We start from the raw sequence: 12,291 nt of genomic DNA on the forward strand, positions 1-12,291 counted from the left end.
GCTCTTTGGAGGATGAAGAGGAGCCTGCTGGGAGATGACCCCGCTGCAGAACAACATCAGGAACAAAAGTAAGTGTAAGATTTTTATCCTTTAGCAGCCATTGATCGTGGGTTCCCTGTGTCCATTAGGCAGACCAGGGAACAATGGCTGCTAAAGCATAAAAATCTGATTTGTATCAGAACCCCTTTAACCACTTAGAAAGTGAGTGACACATGGAGGACTAAATTTATAAGTTTTGTGTATGCTGGACTGTTTGCTTGTTTTACAAACAACTGCTACTGTTGATCGTCTTGATGATCGATGCCAAGTAATCCTATGTGACTTGGAGGTCCACTTTTTAGTTATATTCGCAACACATTGTTAACGTAAGAATGCACCTTAGGCCAAATGCCAACGAACGCATTATCACTGCGGAATTCGGGGTCTGACGCCCTCCGCGAATTCCCCAGCAATGTCCGTCCATAGACATGCAATGTTAAATGATTCTCCCCTGCCCACGAACGGAATTCAACTGCGATTTTCCGCTTCTTTAAAGCCTACCAGTTTCCTCTTGCCTTCCTAAGTAGTTCTGACAAAACCTAGAAGTATGTTTTGGATCATCGTCTTGCTGTGCATGGTGTATTATAATGCTGGGGTAGCCCTTTTTGTCCAATGTGCCAGTCACTCTGTGCAAGTTGCCAACTCTGGATCCAGCAAAAAAGCCCCAGACCATCATGCTTCCTCCTCCATGTTTAACAGTTCGTTTCTCACACTCAGGAAACACCCCTTAACCTACTCGACGGTGTACAAAAAACCGTTGTTGTGTACCAAAGATGTCAAATGTTGATTCATCAGTCCATAAGATCTTCCACTCTTCAGTAGTGGAAGTATTTTTTTTATTTTGGAATCATAGCAGTGGCTTTCTTACTGATACTCTACTTGTCAAACCTGCAGATAGAAGGCTTCTCTTCACAGTTGAAATTGAAACAGGTTTATTTTTGTTGTATTAAGCAGTGATTTTGGACTCTGAGGTGCCGATTATGCAAATTGTTGACTCAAAAAACTTGTCATCTAAATTTTTGGCGACCCTTAGTCTGTAAGATCTTTTTCTGTCAGTCTCCTCCAGTTCCCAAGTGTCTTTTGATGATATAGGAAACTGTCCTGACTGCCAACTTGGCTTTCTCCAAAGGACAGTCCTACACTTCTAAGGGTTATAACTGCCTGTCTATCTTCTTTGGTTAATTGCCTTTTTCTTGCCATTATGATAGCAATGTGTTCTGTCCTGAAGAGCAAAACTGTCCAAATCCTGATCAAGAGGGTGTTGTAATGCCACTCCCTTTTTTCAGCTCCCAAAGCAATCTATGGGAACTCCCTGTGATTTTGGTCAAAAGATAGGACATGGCCTAAATTTTGATGCTGCGAGGAAATGGTTATGGTTTTCCGGCGACGTTTTCTCACCCCTAATAGCTGCAAGAAAATGCTTGTGTGAAAGAGGCCTAACTGTGCAAATGACATGCTTTGACAATCAGTTTTCATAAAGGCCTATTTAGACACAATGATTATCGCTCAAAAATCGCTCAAAGCCTTCTTTTGAGCGATTATCGTTGTGTCTAACTGCACTGGCATCGTGCAGTTTTCGCTAAGCAATCGCTGATCTTTCAGCGTGCTGAAAGACAATGATGAGCCTTATCAGCGATTCACAGCAGGATACAGCTGATACTATTGTTTCAGCTGTATCCCACTCCCTTAAGATAGGCTGGGTATGAAGAACAGAGCGGTTCAGCTCCGAGCAGAGAACAGCTGGATACAGAAGACAAGCCGGCCCGCTTGTCTTCTGCATCCCCTGCTCAGAGCGCTTGGCTGTATAACAGCCGGGCACTCCGAGCAGAGAACAGCTGGATACAGAAGACAAGCGGCGCCGCTTTTCTTCATTCCCCGCTGGGAGTGCAAGGTGATTGCTCAACGTTTGAGCGATCACCTTGTGCTTAAAGGCACACAACGATTATTGCTCAAAAGTCACTCAAAAGACATCTTTTGAGCGATAATCGTTGTTTCAATACCAGGCTTTACAGTGGGCCAATTCTCAATCTGTATAAATGGACCCTTAGGGCATATGGATGTTAGGAAGGAAGGGCCCTTGCTCTACACACCCTCTCTGCAAGCCAGAACTGATTGCCACTTTTATCTGAATGGCCGCCATGTAATGCTATGTCTCAGCTGATTGCCACAAATGCTTCAATTTGAAAAGAGTTGTCTCTGATAGTGTTATACAGTATATGCGATGACCAGACATTCATAATTATGTATCAAGGACAGTCCCCTTGTACTGTGATGTTCATGGCATCACTTTCCCCATAGTCCTTATGTTTTTGCTTGTTCTCACAGAGGTGGCAGTGTAGTTGGATGGCTTTGGGGGTACAGCATAGGATACCCCTTTGTTCAGCCATGCCAGCCATTGTTAAAAAGATTTTTCTCTGTAGCATTACTGAATGTTCGGTCATATGTTTGTGTTTCGGTAGTAGTGTTGTTTCGGTTTTAGTCATTAGTATCACTGCACAGATCCCTCACGCTTTGTCCTTTTAAGCCCTTGAGCATTATTCATTAAAGTAGAAATTAAATCTACTGCCATTTAATCAAAAAGTTTCATTCAGCTTCTTCCAGAATAAACTGGAACGAGAAATCAAGATTCCTAAATGTTTGTACAATGACGGTCACAGTGGTGTAACATTAAACAAATGTCTAATGTTAAGTCGACTATGTAACTCATTACCGTCTACCCATCCAATCTTACCACAAATTGTCCATTAAAATTAACTGTTCTGGAACTTTGTGCAAATTAGCAGAATGTTCTGTACCCGGAAAACCAAGGTGACAGTATTATATCTTATCAAAGGTCCATACGGAGCCAGATAGTAAAATGTTTGGCTAAGACTACCGTAAATCGGCCTGTCTATGCTGATGTGTTAGATTTACACTTCAATGTGCGCTTATAGTATGTGCCAAAAAGATGTCTCTGATCCATTGAAGCAAATATTTAAGACACCGAATGGAAAAATGAATGGCACAGTAGCCTCCTTATTAAAGAACAACATTCAAAAATTACTTTACATGACATAACTCAGTAAAGACAACCTCAAGAACTTAATGAACACAAGCACAATGAACGTTACAACCAGTCGGGAAGTAATCCGTCTTGGATGACCCACTTCCCCATAGTATCTTAACCCCTTGAGTGGCACGCCCGGAAATTTTCCGGGACGAGCTCCACTGCTCATAGCAACATAGCCCGGAAGATTTCCGGGCTATGTATCACTATGGGAGCTGCAGAGCACAATGCCACAAGCTGTGACAGTGTGCTCTGCCTGCACAGACCCACACAGAGCAGTGCAAGGGCTTTGAAAAACCAGCAGAAGATATTGCCGATATGCCCGCAACCTCCTGCACTGGTTTGTTTACAGGTTGCCATAGAGACCATCGGCTTGTCAGAAGCAAGCCGATGGTCTCTGTGGCAGGGAGAGCTGGTTGTTAGCTGTCAGAGGACAACTAGGTACTAGCTCTTACAGCAGAGATCAGAGAAAACCTCCGATCTCTGCTGTGTTAACCCTTTACATACTGCAGTCTATGTGACTGCAGCATGTAAAGGGCTGTCACTGCAGCATGTAAAGGGCTGTCACCATCGGACCCCCGGAATGTGATCAGGGGTCCTGATGGGTCCCTGTGGAAGTCCCCTAAAGGGACAAAAGAAAAAAATAAACAAAAAAAAAAAAAGTTAAAAAATTATTAAAAAAATAATAAAAACACTTGTCTCCCTTTACTTTGTAAAAAATCAAAAATACAATCACACATGTGGTATCCATGCGTCGTAATGACCCAGAGAAGGAAGTTAATACATTATTTAACCCCTTAATGACATGGCCCCTTTTTTTCTTTTTTCCCCATTTCTTTTTTTCCTCCCCCCTGTTTAAAAAATCACAACTTGTCCCGCAAAAAACAAGCCCTCATATGGCCGTGTCAATGGAAAAATGAAAAAGTTATGGCTCTTGAGACGCAACTGCAAAATTAGTTGAAATTCAATGATTAGACCATTTAAAAAAACCTGCCCTGGTGGGCACGACAGGGTGGTAGGAAACCCGCCACTCAAGGGGTTAAAGGGGTCCTGTGATTATAAGAAAAAATGTGTTTACAGCCTAGCAGGTAATAAAATAAATAAAAAAGACAGTATACTCACCTGCCCATCTCCTTCCCCCCTTCCCGCCGAGCCGCTCCCGCTGCCCTGTCCTCATCCCCATCCACAGATGGCTGGCTCAAAGTCTAGTGACCTTTGAGGCCAATCACCTACCCAGCCGCTGACACATTTTTTCTTATAATCACACGATCCCTTTAAGTAACTGAGCGCTGACTCAGGAAATGACAAATCTGGCCAAGGTTCTGTCTGCTTCCTTTTGAACCTACTCTCATGGGCTGTCTTGCTGGCAGTGTCGGACAGAGGTACCTAGGGCCCACCAGTAGAATGGATTTCAGGGGCTCACCCTACAGTTACGCATTATATCACATTGCATTGTCTTTGCACATGATGTTACAGGCTGAACTGAATAGACATACATCTTTTTTCGGCCTAACATACTAGGTTACTATGGGGCCACATATCACAGTCAGTTTTTCCTTAAGTATCCACATTGTAGAATAAACAGGCAGAACTCACCGAAGTAAAACCTATAGCAGTTCTGTATTACGCATCTTGGTACAAAACAAGTGCAGGAATAAAATCGAGGACGCGGTGCCCATAGATGACAGCAGTTTCGTTTTAGCAGACACTCAGGCCGGCTGCTTCTTTGCCCGTCCAGAAAAGATAGGTCTGGACCTATCTTTGCCCGGAATATGGCGGTCGGTCCCACAGACTCCTATGGGAGCCTATGAGAGCTGCCGTAAAAGGGAGGTGCGAGGAAGTTTAAATCCAGCTCTGCTAAACTCCCTCCCCCTCTCCAACCCTTACTGGCAAAGGGCGGGGGGCGGAGAGGGGGGCAGGAGTTTAGCACACTAGCTCCCGCCCGCTCCCATTGCTGACAGCGGGCAAGGGGTGGAGAGGGGCAGGAGTTTAGTAGAGCTAAACGTTCTCCCCCTGCCCAACGTTATCCTGGGCTGCGGCGTATATGCGCTGCAGCCCTGGTCATCTGAACAGGTGAAAAAACAGGAGATGCAGCCATGACCAGGTTCCGGCTGCCTTTCGTTCATGCCATTTTTGGCCATGCTGCAGCTGTGATGTGGACGGCCGAAGGTCCCAAAGGGGGTTGTTCAGGAATTTACCTAGCGGGCATGTGCCTCATGCCCTCCATTGTTTATACAGGCAAAGCTGCTCATCCGTACTCAAGTAAATGGAACTGAAGTACCAAAAACTCCCACAACCAAATGAATGGGGCTGTGCCTGGTGAACAATGAAGGTGGCTCATTGTTTCAAGTGTAGAATTTGATATTATCATTCTGGGCATAATGGGCTACATAATATTTTTTTTGCAACATAATTATCTGAAAGTGCTGCAGAATAAATTGGCGCTATACCAACAACCACAAGATTATTCCCCTCTGACAAGATTCCTGAATACCTCTGCCCTTCACCCGTGGACTACTGAAGTGTGCCTAATATTTAAAAAGGGGTTGTCTTGGTGAGAAAACCCTTTTAAATATGGAGAGCTTTGGGCTTTGTTATTTACCACTCAGTATTGATCAGTAAGTAAAACCTTTCCATCCCATACATGTCGGTACTTGTCCTAAAGAGTAATTGGAGAATGAGGCTGGAGGAGGTTATGGGTCATACAAGATTATCTTATTGTTAGGAAGATAAGTGATGTAATTCAAGATGCGGCTCCCAATGTAATATTCAGATTACAGTAACTACACAATCTTGTCATCATTACCTGATCAGAAAAAATATTTTAAAGACAAAGGGAGGAATCCAAATACCCTCAAGACAAATACTCTTAATAATCAGCATTCATTTAAGTGTAATTATGCTTTGAGAAGCATAATGAAGTGAATATTATATGTTCCCTGATACGAATGGCACATTACAGAATACAATGAAGCCTGATCACCTCGGATTATAAAATGCTGGTAAGCAATGGGTAACTTCCATTAGCAGAGGCGACTGGAAAAATATAATATGCCATAACCAGGGGCATATATTAGGGCACAGTAATCTTGATGGTTGCAACAGCTCTAGGTGGCATTAATATTTAAATGGGTTATACCAAGATATACTTTTATCACCTATCCGTAGGATAAAAGTCTGATCAGTGTGGGTTTCACCACTGAGACCCCTACCGATCCCTAGAATGAGGGTCCCATGTCTTCCTATCCTCGTCACTGCAGGATGTTTCTCCCACCCGCAGTTATGTCAGAATGAATGGAGCTGTGCTCACCTGTTTGTTTGGGTGGGGCTGACAAAAAATAGCTGAGCACTTGTACTTGGTCATCTCTGGCAGTCTCATTTAGAATGAATGGAGTAGTACCGTTCATATACGGCCATCCCTTCATTCAGTCTCCTCCTCACTACGGCGCTACAGCAAGCCCACAGTGAGTAGAACAGGGGAAAAGAGACCCCTGTTCTCGAGATCTCTGGGAATCTCAGCCGTGAGACCCCTCCGAATCAGAATTTTATTGCTTATCCTATGGATCGGTAATAAAAGTGTATCTTGGTACAACCTCTTCAAAATACAAACTGAACAGTCTTTGGAATACAATAGGTTTTGCTCTTTGTTACAGATCACTAGTGCTAACCTAATATTGCTCTCCAGAACATGTCATAGCTAATCAATAACTCACAGTTCAACTTGATGACATAACTTTCTGCATGCAAACACGGGAAGGTCACTGCTACTCTTGTCCCTATTTCCAAGAGCCCTTCAGCAACTAACTTCTCCTACCACACTTCTGTTCAGTCTACTACACTACAATGTAAGAGAGTGGAAGAGCCCTCCTACCTTCAGCAAAGCAATGCTGTTATTCCAACACTGCCTCCTAGGAAGTTACTAGCAGCACTGCCGCTCCGAGAGACCAGGGGGATAAGAATTAGATATATTACTATCTGGGGTGCTATAGATGGGGAGATTGTGTAGAGGTGTGGAAAATGAAGGCATGTTGCTTAAAAATTGAGAATTGAAGCTGTCTCTGTTTCATTCTGCAGACATAAGTTGTGAACAGGAGTCATGATGGTCTGGGCCATATGGAAAAGCAAAGGAAAAGTAAATTCCTCCAGTCAGAAAGGATGTCACCTGTGATCACTGGGGATAACTATACTGCAGTCGCTTAAACTGTCTGAAGAATGCCAATATAGAGCTGGTCACTGTATGCTGGTTATATTTGCCGAGGCTGCAATGCCGTTGCCCCTTCCCCTTCCCTCCCCCTTGCCGGCTCACCTCCTCTCTCCTCCCCTCCGGCTGATTGGAATGGGAGGAGGCGGGAATGGGCAGGGCTTGGCTCCGGCCGCTGTCATTGGCTCCCATAGGAGCTCATGCAGCGGTCGACGTATTCCAGCCCACAGGATTGTTCCAGGACTATCTTTTGGGCCTGAGGTAAAACGCCTGGCGCTATATTAGCCGGCCAGGCGCTTTTACATCGTGGGAATACAGCCATGTGATCTGATGCAATGGAATCCAATGCATCAGATCACAGCGTATATCGACCGACTGGGAAAACGGCGGGCCGATATACGCTCATGTGAAAGAGCCCTAAGCTTATAAGGCAAAGGGCACACTCAGCAGCCTAGTTCTTTTTTGGGTGTGTGCAGAGCCATTATGCTACAATCAGAGGCGTTACTTGAAGCTCCTGGGCCCCAATGCAAAACCTGTAACAGGGCCCCTAAACATAATGCTTCATTCATAGTACTGGGCTCCCTATATGGAGAAGAGAGGCCTTATGGGCTACCCAAGGCTCCTGGGCCCGGGTGCAACTGCATCCCCTGCATCCTCTATAGTTACGCCCCTGGCTACAATACATCTGCTAACATGATAGTTATGTAACATATGCCATATTTTCATACACTTCTCTTAGAGTCTATTCATTCATTCTGTATGACTTGTGGGACTCTACTGATCTGTAATGGTGTCTCTCAGGTTTCCATCGAGAGTGCTGATTTTTTTTTGGACAAGAAGACTGCTGTATATGCTATGGGATGGAAAATGGAAAGGCAATGTGCCCATAAGCTTGGATATCTAGCGATTCACACCAGCATTATGGTTTATGTTTATAATGGAAACTTCGACAAAGTGCCCAATAGACCCTGTTGACTTATAATGGGATCTGTTGTAGGTTCCATCACCTGGACAAGAAGAATAGGAGTGCATGTAGCACTGTTTTTCCATTAAATCTGCGATAGAACCTCTGACGCTGATGTGAACAGAGCCCAAATAAAAGCACATTGTGTCACATATTATGAAACAACGGCACAGCAATGACAAACACCAACATCAGGACTGTATACAGTCTAATTACCAGAAGTATCCAATATCATGGCATCTTGCCAATAAGGTTTTGGCTCAGGACAATTATTTTGCTTCTTTATGAATACTGGATTTAATTAGTTTATTTGTGAAAGGACTGAAATTACCCAATTAAATATTACGCGAAATTCTATCTATGCTGCAAACACCCTGCACCTCACAACAACAACAAACAATGGCACAATGGAACATTTTTATGACTTGTTTGGAGAGGAATGATGACATCCTGCTATGCCCTGTGAGATCCCTGTGCAGAGAGGGAAGAATGTAAGTGTACTAAGGAGTTTAACGCCTTCCTCTCCCTGTGGCTGGAGGTTTAGCAAGTGGCCTAGGCACTTTATCATGGGCAACGGAGGGGCCCTATACTATTTGGAGCACAGAGAGGGCCGTAGCATTAAAGGGGTTGTCCTGCGCCTAAAGAGAAATTTTTTTTTTTGCCCAGTCCCCCAGTACCTGTAAAGGAATACCGCTGCCATGTGTTATTAAAAAAAAATTCCCTTACCTGAATCCCTGTTCAGCAACTTTAAAAAATCTTCTGTCCAAGATGGCTGCCGCTGGTCTTCTCCCACAGTGCACCGCGGGTCTTCTCCCATGGTGCACCGTGGATGTTCTTCTGCAGTCTGCGCTTCACTGCCGATTCCAGCTACCCCATTGGCTGATCGGCACCACGTGACGGAGGTGGAGCTACGCGATGACGCGGAGAAGAGGGAGGAGCCAGGTCGCAGCTCGTGAGCCTGGGCCATCAAGAAGAGGAATCTTCAGTGCGCAAGCGCGACTGTTCTGGCGACCAGAGGAGAAGTTTGGTCGTCGCCATGGAGACAGGGACGGCAGCATCGGGAGGGGGTAAGTATATAACTTCTGTATGGCCAATATTTAATGTGCGATGTATATTACAAAGTGCATTAATATGGCCATACAGAAGTGCATAACTGCACTTGCTTCTGTGGGACAACCCCTTTAATTGGGGCCACAAAGAATCCTGTTACTAACTGGGGCAAACAAGAGGACCTACTGCTAATTGGAGCGACAGATTGGGTCACTACTAGAGATGACCGAGCACCCAAATGCTCGGGTCCGCGTTATTCGAGTCGAGCTTTTCGTAAAATTCGAGAGCTCTACTCGAGTAACGAACCCCATTGACTACAATGGGAGACTCAAGCATTTTTGTATGTGGGACGCCTGGTGCCGAGCTTTTTTTTTCTTCCCTAGGTTCGTTTCTCTCTCTCTCTCTCTCCTGCCTGCCAGACAAAAAGTTTGCCAATGACGCCCTTTGCATTGCGGCAGGGAGGGGCCAAAACAGACACATCACAGAGGGGAGGAGCCAAAAACTGGGGCGGGGTCGAACACGGCTTGATGCTCGTTCGAGTAACAAGCACTATCGAGTACGCTAATACTCGAACGAGCATCAAGCTCGGCAGAGTATGTTCGCTCAACTCTAGTCACTACCCTGTTTCCCTGAAAATAAGACTTACACTGAAAATAATACCTACCAGATTTTTCAGGGAGGCTAGTAATATAAGCCCTATTTTGAAAATAAGCCCTAGCTGCATTACATTAAAAACGGAATACTTACCTAGCAGGCTCAGCCCTTTTACTGATGTCACCACTAAGGTCGTCAGTGCTCGGGCAGAGCATTTAAACTGACATGCGGATTTCTCATCTGTTTCCCGCTCAGCGCTTCACCTCCTATGGGAAGCGCTGAGTGGAGAGCGTTTACACAAGACGAGAAGCCAGTGAGCCACCCAGCTTTTTAAGCTTACTAAAAACAACCACGTACGACAAGTGAGTTTTTCGCATTCAGGGCGCCCACCCACTGGCGTTTGCGATTTTCGTGCGTGAAAAACGCTGCGCTTTCGCGGCGTTTTTCCCGCGTTTTTCGCGGCGTTTTTTGCCGCGTTTTCGCGGCTTTTCCATTAATTTCCATTGACTTTCATGGGTGCATTGGGAGAAAAATAAGGACACATATGCAACTGACAGTTCCTATGTTAAAAAACGCAACGCAACGCAAAACGCCAGTGGACAGGAGTACATTCAATTCTAATTGCTCTGCAGAAAAAACGCAAAACGCAGAGAAACGCAAATTGCCAGTGGGTGGGCGCCCTCAACCTGAACAAATTTGTTCGTTATTATTAAGAAATCTGCCAGAATTATATTGGAGACCCTTCAAAGGGATAAGCGGTCTAAAGGGTTGACAATCCCAATTGATTGGATATAAAATTGTCCCTTTTTGAAGGGAGAGGCCAAGTCATGTGCGGCGGATTTTCATGCAGATGTTCAGCAGGGAAAAAATCTTCAGTACATCCGCGCCAAAATCCACACCATTTTAATGTGGATTTTGGTACTAATCAGCACAATAGAAGAGGGTTAAATCTGGTGCAGATCAACACCAAAATCACACCAAATGGTTATTGTTGTGTTGCGAATTTAATGTTTTACCAGAGTTTACCAGTGTTGTAGGGAGCAAAGTTGTGTGAACAGCCCCAGGCCCATGGCCCCCTTAATCCGCTACTGGTTGCATGTATTTTAGAGACATATCCTTTTTGTTCTCGGCAGCCGATACAGTCATAAAAAAAAATGCAGATGGAAATGTATACAGCAAGGCTTCTCAACCATGGTGACATCCAATGAAGAATATGTACAGAGGTGTCATTCTGCTGGGAGCAGCAAAGGGAATTAGTTCAAATAATGCTATTAATGATAGCGCAAGAGGTTAAAGGGATATTACCATCTGAGGCATTCATGGCATATCATAGTAATATAGTATCTTAGGATCAAAAAAGACAAATGTGCATCTAGTTCAGCCTATTTCCATCCCTCCTTGTTGATCCAGAGGAAGGCAAAAAAAAACAAAAAAACAAGTTACCCCATTTGGGGTGGATAAAATTCTCTCCTGACTCCATAATGGCACGGGAAGATACCCTTCTGGTTATTTAATGTCAATATCCTGTAGAGTAATAGTGCTCTAAATATCCACATGATATGCAATAAAAGTCTGATAGATGCGGGTGCCAATCTGCACCTATGTTTAGGTCTGCCTACATGTGGTGGCCAGTAAATATGGAAACAAACAGACTGTAGCAGACTGTCTTAAGGCCCTATTACACGGGACGAGTGTCGGGGGCAAATGATGCCCGACACTCGTCCCCGTGTATCCTCGCTCCCGTGCTGTTACACAGGAGCGAGTATCTCTGGCTCGCTCACAGTGTGGCCGGCAGGGAGGCAGATGTGGATTCTGGTGCAGATTTTTCAGCTGTGGAAAATGTGTGAATGCAAGGATCTGGTTTGTTTGATATATTACTATAGCCTGGCATCTACTGGTCAAATAGGGTATGTCACTGTATGTTTATTATTTATAGGTAGTTATAGTTTGCGTGGGTCAAAAGACTATTTTAGCATTCCCCATCATGGATTAGAGGATATCTATCTATCTATCTATCTATCTATCTATCTATCTATCTATCTATCTATCTATCTATCTATCTATCTATCTCTCATCTATCTCATATCTATCTATCTATCTATCTATCTATCTATCTCTCATCTATCTCATATCTATCTATCTCATACGTATCTATCTATCTCTCTATGTGTCTATTTATATATCTATGTATCCATCTATCTATCTCATACTCAACTATCTATCTCATACCTATCTCTATCTCTCTCTATCGTATATCTATCTATCAATTTGTATATCTATCTCATATCTATCTATCTAATATCTATCTATCTCCTATCTATCTATCTATCTATCTATCTATCTATCTATCTATCTATCTCATATCTATCTATCTATCTCATATCTATCTATCTATCT

Source organism: Eleutherodactylus coqui, chromosome 4 (genome assembly GCF_035609145.1).
Source record: "Eleutherodactylus coqui strain aEleCoq1 chromosome 4, aEleCoq1.hap1, whole genome shotgun sequence".
In the NCBI taxonomy this organism is placed as follows: Eukaryota; Metazoa; Chordata; class Amphibia; order Anura; family Eleutherodactylidae; genus Eleutherodactylus; species Eleutherodactylus coqui.